Here is a 15570-nt window from a genome sequence, read left to right as displayed (position 1 = left end):
AGGGACTAAGTAGATACTGCTGGAAAATTTCACAAGTTTTGAAATTTCCCTTCCTTTCCCTTCTCTTCCCTTCCCAGCGAATGGAGGATGCTTTGCACTTCACAGGCAGTGCTCAGGGGACCCCAGCTGAAGGGCAAAGTGCATTCCAACACCCAGCCCTCCTCCTCCTCGGAGACTACCCAGGTACACATTAAAACTGAGCTTTGAACTGACCCATGTCCCATCGATGTCTTTTGCACTTTTTTAATGACACAACTTAGCAAGGCAGATTTGAGCTTCACCTCCGCAGACCCAGATCCACTTGTTTAAGTAGAATATTTTTTTGTTTATGCTGCAGGCTAAACAACTAGGTTTACCTAGGGTCTCTTGTTAAAATGAGCCATCTGTGGCAGCTGTGGTAATTATACCCAGACTACTGTACCTTTCATGCAGAGCTCTTAGATTTGTGTTGAGACTTTGAAAACAAGAGGAACAATGGCACAAGGGGAAAGAAAATATCTCCTTAGCGCGAAAACTATCAGGAGGTCCTCCTTTCTTTCATTTTCAAGTTTTCCCTGGATTAACCACAATCCTCAAGTTGCTCGACGATTGTTCCCTGCGACAAAGGACAACAAAACTATCTGAGGCCAAAGACCAGATGCCAGGCTGAGGCAGGTTTTGCACCTCCTCCTCATCAGTAAATGCTTGCCCACACTTCACTTTGGCGAGCCAAGTAAATCCATTATTTGCTCTGCTCTGAAACCTGGGCTCCATAAGCGCAGTGCCACAAGTACTACCATAGGAGTTAATCTCTTGCCCAGTTTTGATTCCCTTCACCTTTTCGGAACGCCTCTCCGCTAGCACAACTCCTGCAGTAGCTGTAAGGGGATTTGCTCCCCCTGTCCCCAAAGCCATCAGCGCTGCTGTGAATATGAAGCAGCAGGAATTACTCCAGAGCAATGCCAGGCATTTCCTCCTCTCCAGGGGGGGCTGAGCCCACTGCCCAGGGGAGGGTCAGACCTTTGAAATCAGTTGAGTTTCCAGTGCTGCCAGGGAGACGGTAAGGCTTAACAGCAGACAAACTTCTGCATGCTATATGCTAATTCTCCCCACTTTCCTCTCTTAAAGAGTTCTCCAATTAAACCACACATTGTTTTCATGCCGTAGTGAAGTGTCTTAAAACCCATGATACTGGATGACGCTTTGAAGGAAATACGGAAACTATTAAACTTCCAAGTTGTTGTAAATGCTACCAAACATAATGATATTTATCTCTAATCTCCTCCTTGCTAAAACATAAAATTGAACAGATGGAAATAAGAAAAGAAAGATTTGGGAATAAGCATTGACTTTATCAGCTGGAACTGACAATGGCAAATGCAGCCATTGATTCTTTGAGTTTTCAGGTAGAGTGTTTTCACATACTATATTTCCCTCATTTTATATTTTTCACTGTGGGTTTTCATGTACTGTAGGAACAATTCAGTCTTAAGAGTAAGTCAAGTTAACATGGCCAGGAAAGAACAATAGGTTTGATTCACATCAGCTGCTTGTGGCACTACCGCGGCAGAAAAGTCTGCCTGAGCCAGGGGGAGGTCAGAGCTGTGCAAGGTTCACAGCCCTTCCTGACTCCCTAAACGAGTACAGCTGATCTGGAAAAACGCTGTCACCAGGGCAGAGAAGGGTGTTCTCATTCTCCTTAGCCCCTCAGCAGTTTCCAAATCACTAACGAGGCGTTTGCAGTACCAGGATGTGATTTAAAGCTCCCATCCACAGGGCCAGACGTCTAATGAGCATCTGCCCCATTCGGTTCAAGAGCGAATCAAGTCCATCACGTCTGTTGTCTAAAAAGTCATGGATAAATAGTCCAATAACAAACAATATGAAGTAATTTCCTGAACAAACTTACTGCACCCTGGTCTTTACCACAAGCTCAAATTTCTTGTGTGGGCTCAGATTTTAGCAAAGAATTACGGTATATTGCTTTCCATGAGAAGAATTTCCCACTTAACGGATCTCAGGACTCTATTAGACCCTTGGCTAATGGAAAACCATAAACCATCCCAGAGCTTTCTAGAACTCCATGGAGAGCTGAAAGTGCAGATATTTAGCCTCTTCAAGGGCCAGGGACTGACAGAGGACTCCTTAAAGGATTGCCAAGCTAATAGAAGTTCCAAACAATTTCGTTTCAAACAATTTCCAAAGGAAGGGATGACTATATTAACATGAATATGATTTAATGGCAGCATTAACTCTTCTTCAGTGGCGTTCCCTTCTATTTCTCTGCTTGGTCGTCTCTGCCACCAAACCCAGGGTTGTGGGCTGGGATTTTTTTTCTGGGCATTGGATTTTGATACTACCTCTTTGTGACTAGGGCTATTTGGCTGCTAATGGCGAGCAGCGCAGTTGCAAGGCTCTGCATCTTGTTGCACATGGTCCCAAAGGTGTGCAAAGCAGCTGGACCCAGATGTGCTCTGGCCACCCCTGTTCTTGTCCTTGCCACACCCTCTGTACTATAAGCCGTCGAGAGTTTGGCTCAGACCTATCCGTCTGTTGGTCTGCCACTTGGGAACTCTCCAGGCGCTGGCTCCACACACTTCTGCACTGGCGCCGTGTCAAGGCAAACCCATATCATCTATTAAACTGTATCTGTACCTCGTCCACAAGTCAAAGTATAGTGGAGAAATGGGTCCTACTACTGCTACAACGTCTCATCAGGCATATCCCATGTATTTCAAATCACCGTAGGCACTGCAGACTTATGCATCATTTTTCACTTTAGCGTATATGTTGGAGTACTTAATGTTGGAGAGGCCTCGTCTATTGGTAACTGGTGATTTTTTGAATGGCTGCTTGTGAGTCTTTTTTATTTTAATATTTCTTAACTCATCCCCTCCTAAAACAAACTCAGATTCATTCATTAAAATTAAGGCACTAAGATTCCATAGAGACAAACCCCGGAGAGGGCTGATAAATTACACAAATAAGCTGTATTTATAATACCTCTGATGCCTCCAAACAGGCATTTTATAGAAGAGAAGCTCCAGCAAACTGATAAATCTATTCCTGATACTGCAGCTAAGCTGCATTTCAACACCTGAAACCATCTGTTTGATACAAGCATACACTTAGCATAATATGAATACCTTAGCACACAGGTACCTTAGCATAGCGCATCCCTTCATTTTCTCATAACCAGCGATTATAGCCCAGGCAGAGAGGAGCGTGTGGTGGGCTGAGAAGGAGGGAGGAGGAGAAACATATAAAGAAGATGGATTTTTTTTTTTTTCCCTTAATCTGTGTGAGTCTGACAGAGCATATGAAGATCTGTAAGCCACAGAGTGCCAGTGAGACAGAGACAGAGAGACAGACAAAATTATTTCCTTTGCTGGGTCTTGCAGTTTGGAGTAGTAGCTGCCTTATTCGCAGGACTTTTTTTTCCCCAGACACCCACCCAAGAACCACTCAACTACATTTATTATTCTGTCAAATACAATGTGCAATAAAGAGCCAGTCTCCCCAATGATGTGTACCTGTGTTCATAGCTCCACAGTGAAACACATAAATCACATGTGAAGGGCAAAGCACATGTGCTTTTTTGTTTCTTGTATCACCTTTTATTATCTTAGGACTGAAAAGTTAATAACCCAGTGGGTAATCACGCCATTATCAGTTTACATTGTAGTAAAGCCCATTCAAATGATGATTACATATGTTAATGAGTGTCGTTATAATGCACTACACAGTACATTACCTTCAATAAATATAATTGTTTATGCACTTTAATGAGGGGATATAATGCCCCCAAAACTAATGGCATGGACTGAATTGTGATTTATTGCTGGAAAACTTTGCCATTAAGAAAGGAAATCTCACAAACCCTTTCATGTTTATCTAACTTTTTTCCTTCTTTAAAAGCTGCCACTCATCTCTCCCTCCTTCTGCTTGCAAGGGGAAAATAGCTGTAAGACACTTCAGCGGTGTTCCTTGTCAATGCCTTCCTCCACCTGAAGAAGCAGGAGGTGGGTTCATTTAGAAGGTTTAATGAAGATCATTATGTTTACCCCTTAGTAAGGCTTAATGCGTTATCTGGCAACAAAACTGATAACACGTCAGAATTTTGGCTGCAAATCAAGCAACGGGAAGTAAAAATGTTGGTTGTTAAACTACAGACTAGGAATAGAAAATAAGGTTAAAGATGACATTTTGGCCAATGGTCCTTCATCTAGCTATAGAATAGTCAGAGAATAGTTGGCTGCGCGGAGCATTCAAAGCGCTCCAGCTGGGAATGAAGAAAACCAGAGGTGAAATGCCACCTGATCTCTTCAATCTCTAGGTGCTTTCTTTTCCAGAGGAGTGAGATAAAACCTTTCTTTGTGGACTCAATAAGAAATGACAAAGAGGCAGAGAATGCTAAACCAGGCAGCACTGTGTAACCGGCTGAGGGTGCAGTAGGCTGAGCGAGATGAGCTATCAGCCACTAAACTGCACAAGACTGGAGTTTCCTCTTTAATTTCCCTCCACTTGCTTTCCTTCCTGAATGGCACCGCTGTGACATTTCCATTACCGGTGAAAAGTAGTCTGCTTTGTACAGTAGTCTCTTCTCCTATTGAAGTCGGTGGCAAAAACTCCCATTGATTTCAACAGCAGAAGCAGAGAGTGAGCTGCGGGGGCACGGTCGCTTCTGCAGAGAATTTGCATGCAGCATGTCCTAATTTTGCTCTCTTGTCAGTGTCAGAAATTTTTTAAGAAAAGTTTCCTCGAGCCTTAAAGAACAAATAAAACGCTGAAATTTAGAACAAATAATAACAGGAATTCCTCTAAATGTTATTAAAATTCAAGTGTAACGGCAGGGAACATGAGAAAGCTGTATGTGAAGGAGCGGTACGAACTAAAGCAGTTTCTTAAGGTATATTTCCAAATATGTGTACACACCGCAATTACTTGAGAAACTTTCCAAGGATCACAGTCATGTTCCAACTAGTTTGAAAGTCAGTAGTGTAAAAAAACTTTGACATTGAGATGCAATTTGTGGTAAGATCTAATTAATTTTTTTGCTCCTAAGAATAATTTATTATTTACACTTCTTATTATATATGTATTTTAGCTTCATTAGTCTGCAATGCTGGAAAAAATTATACCTTCAAGTCCTATTTATCAAATTAATGGTGCAATTTCATAGTGACACATTCCACATTCATTAAACCAAGTACAGTAAAAATGCATTTAAATTAGATTAGTGTGATGTAATAACGATTCCAGTGTACGGGGTGATATTCCAGCAGTAAAGAAACACCCGGATTGAGTTGAAAGCAACTTCGAGATAATTTTTCAAGATTGATTTTGGCACTGGTTTAAGTGAAAGAATAAGGACTTACGTGTCTCACACCCCACCACCCCCAGCTCGCTCTGTGTGGGAGTGTGGGGCCCTGGTAATCACGGCAAACGAGCGGCAGAGTCCTTGTGGCCACTGCGGTGGAGGAAGCCATGCGTGCTCCGCAGAAGGCAGCTTTCTCAGCCCCGCGAAACGCCAGAGAGGGATGCCCGCCTGGATTCGCCTCTTACTGGCGCTGACTTTGCACCTCGCCACAGAAGTTGCTGCCAGACCCTTAAAATCCTGCCTCTCCAGGCCGTTTTAGGCTGACAAAGGCTCACACCTCTGTGCGAGCATGCAGATGCACATGCTGCAGGCCTGGATGCCTGGATGTAGGACCTCTCGGAGGTACCACCCATGCCCCTCTGCCTCCCGGATTACTGCTCTCTGGCAGCATGGGAGCACTCTCCGGGCCACAGGGGCTGGGTGAATGTTGGTCCATCTCCATTGACCTCATCCATCCCGGTGATCCCGACCGTAGAGCAAAGCAGAAACTCTAAGCGGGTGCCAAATTCACTGTCCACGAGGGGCCTATAAAATCTTAAACCCTTCTGCTTCCTCGTACCACATACACCACTTGCTTCAATGACCCCACTGTGAAACAGCCAGAAGTTCCCGTCACCTCGCCATCATGTCCTTTTAACACCAAGTTTTAGTTAAGCTAAACTTTCCTGGCTCAGGCTGATGAGTGAGAGTCCCCAGCAAGCAGCAGGTTGATGGAGGTTGCTGCTCAAGGAGCAAATCACCAGGAATTCACCTCCTGAAACTCTGATGGAGTCAGACTGGGGCTGCACGTCCCCTCTCTCCACATGCCGCCGCTCCTCTTGCATTCTTTGCAGCCCAGCAGAGGACTGTTTTCAGCTGGCTGACACTCAACCCTGCACTGCTCCAATATCACATTAAAGAAGTAAATTAAATCAGAATAGCTCCTTAATAAAAAAAAATCTTTCTTCCGAGTATCCACAGGGAGTTGTGTATTGTGGGTATCTGTCTTTCAGACTGGAAGCCTTCAGGGCAGTGACTATCTTTATTTCTGAAACACAAACAGTATTAAAACACCATTGGCACTTAATAAATCAGCAAAACTACAATCGTTACATAGGCCTCTCGGTGAGCCATCAGTTACCTTAACACATTAACAAAAGCATGTCCTTTGCATTTTGGTGTGTGGCTTGTGAGGGGTGTGCGGTGTGATGGCAGACTGAGTGCCCAGGATTTTAGAGGATGCTATTTGCTCACCAAAGAAGCCCTGGACCATTGCAGGCATCGCTGGACACTTCTGTCCTGACCCAGCGGTAAAGTCCCACCGAGGGATACAAATTCATTCTCCATCTGGTGTCTCTTGAGCTGAGGTGCAAGGAAAGGTGGGAAAGATTGATGTAAGACTACACAGACTACAAGTTTAGAGGATTTTGTGTTAGCAGAAGTTATCGAATACTTACACAGCAGTGGCACAGAGTTATGCCAGCCAGGGCTGGTACGATCCTGACATAAAAAGCAGTGCCCCACGGTCACTGCCCCATGGTCACTCCTGAGAAGTCTGGACTTGTTCTAGAAAAGAGCTGGAGCTGAGATACACTGCTCTTAAATCAATGAACACAGGAATGGCAATAGGGTAGAAAATTAAGAATCTTCTGCGTTGAGCTGGGTGTGCATTAACAGCAGGGTAATGGCTGCATTTTCGAAGGACTACATCAGCCCTTTAAAAACCCAAATGTCATTTACAGACCTAGGCCTAGGAGTACCCTTGCCAAAAAAAAAAAAAAAGGTTTTAAAAAATTTTCCTTTAAAGATCTGCTAAAAAGGTGAGTTGAATCACTGCACACAAATTCATGTATTAATACAAACAATTAAGCTTGATTAAAAAGAAATCAGTTTTGCCTCTGGCCTGACTGACCTCAAATTTCTAAGGGCTGCTTTTCCAGTCCTAAGGGCCTGAGCTATGTGTCCTTTTGACTTCAGTTTCTCAGCCTGTCATCCCCAGGCATATCCTTTCTTCCATGCTTCCCCCTCCCCTTCTTCCAGTGAGCATAGGCTTATTTAAACAATTAAAGCTGTATGCCCCTACAGCCTTCTCCAGAAAGCAAAGGGGCAAGATACAACCAAGTCAGCCTGAGCACTCAGAGGCAAGGAGAGGAAATCAAATACAATGATTGCTAAAAAAAAAAATTAAAAAAAAAATCAAACCTAAGCTGAAATTTGCATTTCTCATCTATCTCAATTGAAGATTTGTGTTACCATGCACCATATGGTGCTGTGTGAGGCTATAAATACGCTGCTCTCCCAGACCCATTTCTAATGGCATTTCCCATCAGTAAACAGGTGCTCCTGGCTTCTCCTGTGCCTCTGAGCTCAGAAAACCTGAGTAGGTACCTTTGTGCAAAGGCAGCTTGTCAATGGGCGTGTTTCCCTCGCATCGGAGAGAGGCTGTAGTTCCTCGGTGTGCGCAGGACAGTGGAGCACATCCGCATCCCAATCAGCATCTGTGGCAGCTTTCTTCTTCCATACATTTCCCTAACACCTTCATGCCCATCAGCAGGGCAGATCCAGTACCCAGAGGCTCCTCCGGTGTGCATCCTTTGCCGTGGCCTTGCAATCTTGAGTTCCACAGGATCTCCGTGGCAGGACTGAGTAGGTGCTTGCTCCTCTATTCTCTGTAGGGATAAGGAAAAGGAAGCAGCCAATGCGCCCCCACAAGGAAAGTGTTTTTCCTTGCGGGGAATCTGAGAAATCCGTTAGGAGGCATGAATGCCGTCTGGAAAACCTGGAAAGGTCTTGCAAAGGTCTTGCTTAACAAGGTCTCTGGGCTTTACCCATTCCAGTGGCAAATTTCTTTGTCGTTCTCCTGTAGGAACCTAAGCACGGTGATGGAGCGCTATGCCAGACTTCAGTCTGCTGCAGCCTAGGGCCTTCATGCCCTCTCTGCATTTATTTGATGGGCTGGAGTTTGGTTAGTGCTCCCCACACACTGAGAAGGAGAAAAGGGAAGTGCTGTCGGTAGTACCAGGGCGTACGTTATGAAGCTAATCTGAATATTGCCTTACAAAGGTATTATCAGCCCATTACCTTAGACTGGGGACAAGAGCGCAGGCTATTCGTGTCAGGTGGCCACATTTTCAAATCCATTGCAATGGTTCAAAAACATCCAAAAGGTCAATATATTGTTTATACCACATCAGTGATGCTAGGGGGAATAACAACCGTCAGTAAATCCTATTATTTTCACAACTATACTAATAACATGAGAAACTATAGATATAATAAAAGTTTATATCTATAGTTGCTCTGCAGACACCTCCTCTGGTATGGTATAAATATAATATATGAGACTTGGTGGTGTAATACAGTTTTTATTTCAATTTTTTAGGAATGGCCATGCACATCCATAACTCATGAAAATAAAAAGTGTATTACACTGCCAACTGTTACATATTCCCTAGTAAAGCAAAAATGGCAAGATAAATTTTATTTTTCTCTTTTCCCCACCAACAAAGTGTCTAGCTGATATGGTGATGATGAAGTGTTAGAATAAACATTATTTATCCAAACACTTTCTATGCCATAACCATGTCTGTCCTGCCTGTTTGTGAGTCCTGTCTATCGGTCAAATGGTGGATACTTTCTTTTTTTCCTGCATGCTGGCTTTGGTTTTAATTTTATGCTGTGATACTTGCTGCTATTCTCCTTAGGAATGAAGGGAAGAGAGATTGCCTCTTCCCGTGCCCTGCTCTTGAATTTTCTCAGACACATTCTCTTTGGGTCTTAAGAGCTCTCACATCTGTGTGGAACGTGTGTGTTGGCTTGGTAGCACAGACAGCTCGTCTTAAAGATGTGCAAAATAGTGTAAACGAAGAAGTATCCCAGCTGCGTGTTGTGCGTAAGTGGAACAAGAGGTGAAAAACCCTATGATTCATAGGTAGGGATGGGGAAAAAATTAGAAACTCGAGTGCAGCAGGCTAAGACTTCTATACCTAAGAGAAATGGAACAAATATGTCACTCGCATACTATAAAAAGGGAAAAAGCGATAAAGTCCTGTTTTATAAAGCTGGTATTATGTTACAGTCATCTTTTGAGTATCCACATAGCAATGAATAAGGCGGCAGATTAACTGTGCTGGGTTTGTAGGGACACCCACTGTGGTGCTCCATGGAGCCAGGACCACTGGGAGCTGGGCCTGGGAGATCTCCACACGCGGCTGCAGGACCAGGCAGGGTCCAGCTGAGCCGAGAGCTGGCCGTGTGCTGTGCTGCTGCTGTCAAAGCCGAGCTACTTCCCGTGAAGCTTGCTTGGGTGGCTCTGCCCTCTCACCTCCAGGAACTTCAGTTTGGGGTGAGGGCGGCTTATTTGATTTTGGACAAGCCAGCCCTGTGTTAGAGGGCACGTAATGTCTGACCAGCTGCTCCTCCATCCACGGGGCAGTCATGAAACTCTCCTCAAGGCCAGAACAGGAGCAAGAAACCTTAGTCCCTGGGAAAGTCTCCTTTGGTGACACTGGTGCCAACCACCGTTTTCTCTCAGCATGTCTAATTGATTAACTTAATTAAATTAAGCTCAGACAAATGTTCCCAACATGTATTTAGTTTGAAGTTTGCTGCTTCTGTGTTGAATGTGAAGTAACCTGTCACTTGTAGGTTTTTCCAAAGGGTCAGTTGGTGTCGTAAAATCTTAATCTTCCTCTCAAAAATCTCACTTCTTTTCTTTTCTCTTTTCTTTTCTTTTCTTTTCTTTTCTTTTCTTTTCTTTTCTTTTCTTTTCTTTTCTTTTCTTTTCTTTTCTTTTCTTTTCTTTTCTTTTCTTTTCTTTTCTTTTCTTTTCTTTTCTTTTCTTTTCTTTTCTTTTCTTTTCTTTTCTTTTCTTTTCTTTTCTTTTCTCGCTTGCTTTCTTGCTTTCTCTCTTTGTTTCTCTCTCTCCCCCCTCTTCCCTCCTTCCTTTCCTATCTCTCTCTACCCCCTCCTCCCTCTCTCCACCACCACCCCACCCCCATTCTGTGTCTGTGTAAAGGGATATCAGGAGACCTTGGGTCAAAGACCAAGGGATGCTGTGTCAACTGCCACATGAAAGAAACAGAAATTTGAGCTTCCCTTCTCAGCAAACAGCCTGCGTTCTCAGCCTGGATGGAAATCTGCCTGGACGGTCAGTGCCTTGTGTCTCTCCTGAACAACACACATCCACTACCTCCTCACCTGGAACACTGACCTGGAGTTGGGATGGAAAAAAGGAGTTGACACTGTACAAATGCAGAAAAAAGAACTTCCTAGCTCTGCAGAGATACTACACACAATGATCAACAGCAACCATCTGATTCCCTTCAAATCACATGTATAAGCTACAAATGCACAGACCAAGGCCCAGGCAAGGAGAGAAGCATGCACAAGATGAGGAAAGTGCAGGGTTTGACACAGCCCAGCTGATGGTACGGTTTTCGTTACAGCCCCAGCATACTAATACCAGACCACTGCGCAGGTGGGAGGGAGGCGCTTGAGGGCCAGTGAACACGGAATTTTGTCAATGTGTCACAATTACAGAAACACCTGTGCTAAATAACTTTGAGCGCTGATCCACTGTGAAGAGTCAGTGCTCAGTAGCCCTCAAAATTTCTCATTTCTTACCTGCAGTGGGGTGGTCCTGTAAGTGAGCAGTGGTTGCGCAGAACTTCCTAAACGTTTTTCTTCCTTCCCCCTTAGGATGCCTGTCACACAGATGCACAGTCCCTAAATTGCCACCTTCCTGTCTCTGCATTTTTCTTTTCATTTCTCTTCTTCTTGTGCAGTGAAAGGCGTTAGGGATGGAGTGATAAAAACACACGATAAAAACAGCGTGACTGGGGAGATCTGTACCTTGGAAATATAGGGAGAAAGTCTGCACTCAAGCAAACTTTCCAGTGATGATGGTGGGTTGTGCCTCAAGACAAAAGGCAAAGGAATCCTTAAAACTGTACCGGCCTAATTAAGATCCTGGTTCAGCCGGAGTGCCTAATTTAAAACAGATGACTCAGTGCTGATGGTGCTGCACTTTAAGTTGGGTACCTGCCTAAGTACTTGGCTGAATGGAGGCCCAAGCAATGTATCTTTAAATGAAATAGCAGTGGAATACAACAACCATTCTAACCACTATATATAATTGACCAAAAAATCAAATCACTGAAAAAGGTGCTGCACTTACGGTGAAAAATAATAAATAAATGACTTACAGATTGCCAACATGACAGTCTGCAGCAGAGCAGAACTCAGAGAATTCAGCTCCCATTTGAATTCATGGGAAAGCAGGGACTTTTGAAACTGCTAAGTTAACCAAAAATATATATTGTTAAAGCCAACAAATTTATTTTTTCTGTTTGAAAGTCCCTGTTTTGCTGTACAGAGGAATAGGATCTGAATTCTCTGACTCTTCAGCATCATAAAATCTGGAGTGCCTGCTTGGGGAGGTGTCAGGAAAATATTGGTTCCCATTCTAGGCTTACATTATATTTACGCTGTGGCTCACAGAAATACTAAAGCAGTAAGAGATATTATAATTAACCTCTTCAATTTTTCCCTTAAGAAGTATCTGGTTCAATGAACTGTCAATCAGCTCTCCCACTTCCTATTAGAGCAAAGGCTAATATGCAGGGCCAATAAACGAGTCCAGTGAAAGAGGAGAGGCAACGCAGAACTACAAATAGCACAGGATGGTAAATATTAAGTACGTTTTATGTAATGACAAATTTTCAAATGCTCTGTGGCGGCTTTTCAGCTACATCAGTCCTCTCTTTCTGTGCCCTTACTTCTAAGGGTACACCCAAAAAATCACAGTTTTTTGTGATGTTTTGTACACAATTGGTGCAATTGAATAAACCACTCCTGCTTTGTGGAAGCAGTTTAGGTCACCGGAATTGATTTTCTGAGGTGTAAACCTGATGCTCAAAGGTATGTAGGCATACAACTGTCACTGGTGTCATTGAATCTTAGGCTTCTAAAAACGAGATAGGCGACCAAATATCTTTCCTAAATGCTAAAATGGCCTGAATTTTGCAATAATACAAAGTGTCACAGCTCATTGTTTGAAAGATTATCCTTTTATCTTAGAATTTCAACTTTTATAAATGTAGGTCTATTCACAGTCCCCAGTGCTGCAACTGACTGCATTATTTATTATTTATCATTATTAATTATCACAATGTATTATTTATGCCACACAATAGGTACGCACAGTATTTTGCCAAGAAACATCCCTCACTCTCACGTTTATTAATTTCCAGAATATTGTTATGCTGTTTGATTTGGAAGTGAATCGACATGTACCTGGATATTAAAATGAGTGTCAGTGAAAAGCTTCAAAAGGTCTCCTGTTTTCAACTGTGAGAACTAGGCATCAGTCTGGGGTCCTCTTCAAGGCTGACGGTCTCCTTTCCAAATCTTGACACTTATCCACCAGAAAGAGATGTCTGGCTTTTGGGCTCAGTCTCGTGCCCTAAGAGCACTTCCCTGATCCCTCTGAAGCCACAGCATAAAAAAAGCAGTGTCTGGGCTGCAGCTAAGGGTCACAAGTGGGCCTGAATTATCTAATCGTGAGCATCCACTTACTGGTATTAAGATTTCCCTTAGGTCTATTTTTTGCTAAGTTGTGCCTAGTATTTCTCAACAAGAAGCGGGCCCACTACTATGTTGGTCTCCGTACACTCATGTTCCCAGAAGGGTGTACAATATTTGTAAAAATTAGTATTGAAAATACTATAAGCAAACAAAACAAAGAAAAGCCTCCAATAGGGCAGGATTTTCAAAACTGCGCTCTGCTTCTGATATATGCCTACATTTCTAAAACAGTTTTGTTAGTCTCATATTACAACTCAAATAGCTGTTAACTATAAATTAATTTATGAGTAACGAGGCTTTGTCTTAGAGTTATGGCAATGGGTGAGGTCTCAGACAATTTAACATCATGAGCTTAACACAGGTTGAGAGGAAAGCCCTGGAGGTCCAAGGGCATCCAAAGCCTGCCCTTATTATTTGTTATTATATCACAACTGTGCTACTTAATGACTCCTTTTTTAAATAAGTGAAGCGCAGTTGTAAATACAGAGAGAGCTCCTGTTCCAGGGAGCTCACCACACAAGGATGTAGCAGGCTGGTGAAAGAAGTGACAGGAACAGATTAAGCACACCTACAAAACTGCATTGCACTTTTTACACATGCAAAAAAGCGATAAAAAGCTATATTTTTATCATCATCAGAAATCAACATCACTATCAGAAATAAATGTACTGAAAAAGCAGGGAAGAGTTTTTAAATTTGCTTATGTATATTCAATAAACAGAATGCAAATAGGCAGGATTTTTTTATCCTGCTAAGATTTAATAAAGGTTTATTGGCATAACCTTCCAGATAAACCACCTCTTAATTATAATAATCATCATTTGTGAGCCAATGGGAGCTCATTCAGACTTCTGTGAACTGGTTCATCCAAGCTCTACTCCAAGACACGAGGCTAAGGATGGGCTTCGAAATGACACACCTCAGGACTGCAGCTTCTGCAACCCACCGGCAGCGCTGCACACCGAGCGAGGTGCCTGCACCGTTCATGGGGGCTGAGAAGGTCAGGAGATAGCAGTGGGAGCTTCTGCCTTAATGCAGAGCAGCACATGTCACGCTCTTTGCTAGGTGCTTGTACGGTCCAGCCCCAGTCAGGGGCAAGGTAGTTCCTCCTGGAGCGAGTGGAGAGGTAAAAACCAGTGAGGACAGAGAGAAGCATTTGATGTTGATGGCTGATGCCACAGGAAGGCTGTTGCATCCTGTGCCATGACAGCTTTGTGTGCCTGCCTTCTGAAAAAATCAGCACGGAAAGGTATTGCTGGGCTTTAATTTCCATAAAAGCAGGGTGACAAAGTCCCTCTTCCTTCATCCTGGTGGAAACCAGGGGAGGTTCTGCTGAATTCAGCAGTGTTACAAAGATGTAAAATGGTCAAAGTAAGGGACCAGCTCAGCAGCAACGCGTTCTCTCTCTGTGAAAGCGGCAGTTCATTCTCTGCCTCCAATAATGAAAACACCGAGATGTGCTAAAGCAGCAGGGTTCCTTAAACTTCTTTATCATCTGGGATCACATCTTAATAGAAGGACTGACTGGTGAACACCTCCCTTCCCATTCTCCCATCTAAAAAGATCACCTCCTCTGCCACTTCCTATCATATATCCTCCCTGTGGCAAAGCAATAGCAATTAGGGGAATATTAGGGAAGTAATTAATGTATTTTAGTCATCTTTTAATGAAATTCAGCAGCAGAAAAAAAAGGGAGAAGAGCCAATATAGTGTAACCTGTTATCTCTACCGCATGCCACAGTTTGGAAACTTGTGTATTGGAAGTCAGAAAGATGACTGCACCCATTTAACACTATTAGGTTATCCCGTACCATGTATTGCCGGATGGGTAATACCACATGAAAGGCTCACACTTGTAAAATGAAGCTGGTTTTTGATTAAGAGATCTATTAAGAGAGATGGAGCAATTTCTGTTAACATTACAGCCACATGGACGTATATTGATTTCCTGGAGCCTCCTTCACATTCTTCTCTCTTGCAGCTTCTTCAGTGCAGGTCCTACTGGAAGTGCTCCACGTCCATTTACCTGTCTGCAGAGGTCTTGCCTTACAACACCCTGCCAAAAAGTGAACAGAAGATGGTAGTGTAGATGACTGGCTAACCTCAGTCTCCTTCCCTCAAGAGCGTGCCAGAGCAGGCTTCTGCCTGCAGCAATGGTAATACTTTCACCTTTGATAAATCAGACATTATTCTCAGCAGATGGTAATGGAGATGGACTTCTGTCCAATGTTTTCTTTCAGTTTGTCCCTAAGTGTCTGCATTGTCCCCAGACTGCTGATCTGTGCTCTGCTAATCTTAGCGGCTGTGCAGGAGCATCTTTGTGGTGTTGCTGTTTCCCTATGCAGAAGCCAATATGATCTTGTGTTTTCACATTTTCCAAGGACTTCACTTGGTGATCTAACTTCATGTTAGATGTCGATCTAACATGATGTCTAATATGCCGATGTCTGAGAAATATGTCCCTGTCAGCTGCTAGAACGCTGGCTTGGCCCATGCTTCCTCTCTCAAGTGCGTTTTGGTGTTGCGCTGTGATTAAACCTATGCACTGCTCTGCCAGTGACCCAGCAGTAGGTGACCTCCTTCCCCTTTCTCCCAGCATATCATCTGAAAAAGTCAAGTGATAATGGCTCATGTTTATTGGTTTC

This window comes from Chroicocephalus ridibundus, chromosome 2 (assembly GCF_963924245.1).
Source record: "Chroicocephalus ridibundus chromosome 2, bChrRid1.1, whole genome shotgun sequence".
NCBI classification, from domain to species: domain Eukaryota; kingdom Metazoa; phylum Chordata; class Aves; order Charadriiformes; family Laridae; genus Chroicocephalus; species Chroicocephalus ridibundus.
Note: the sequence above shows the minus strand (reverse complement) of the source record.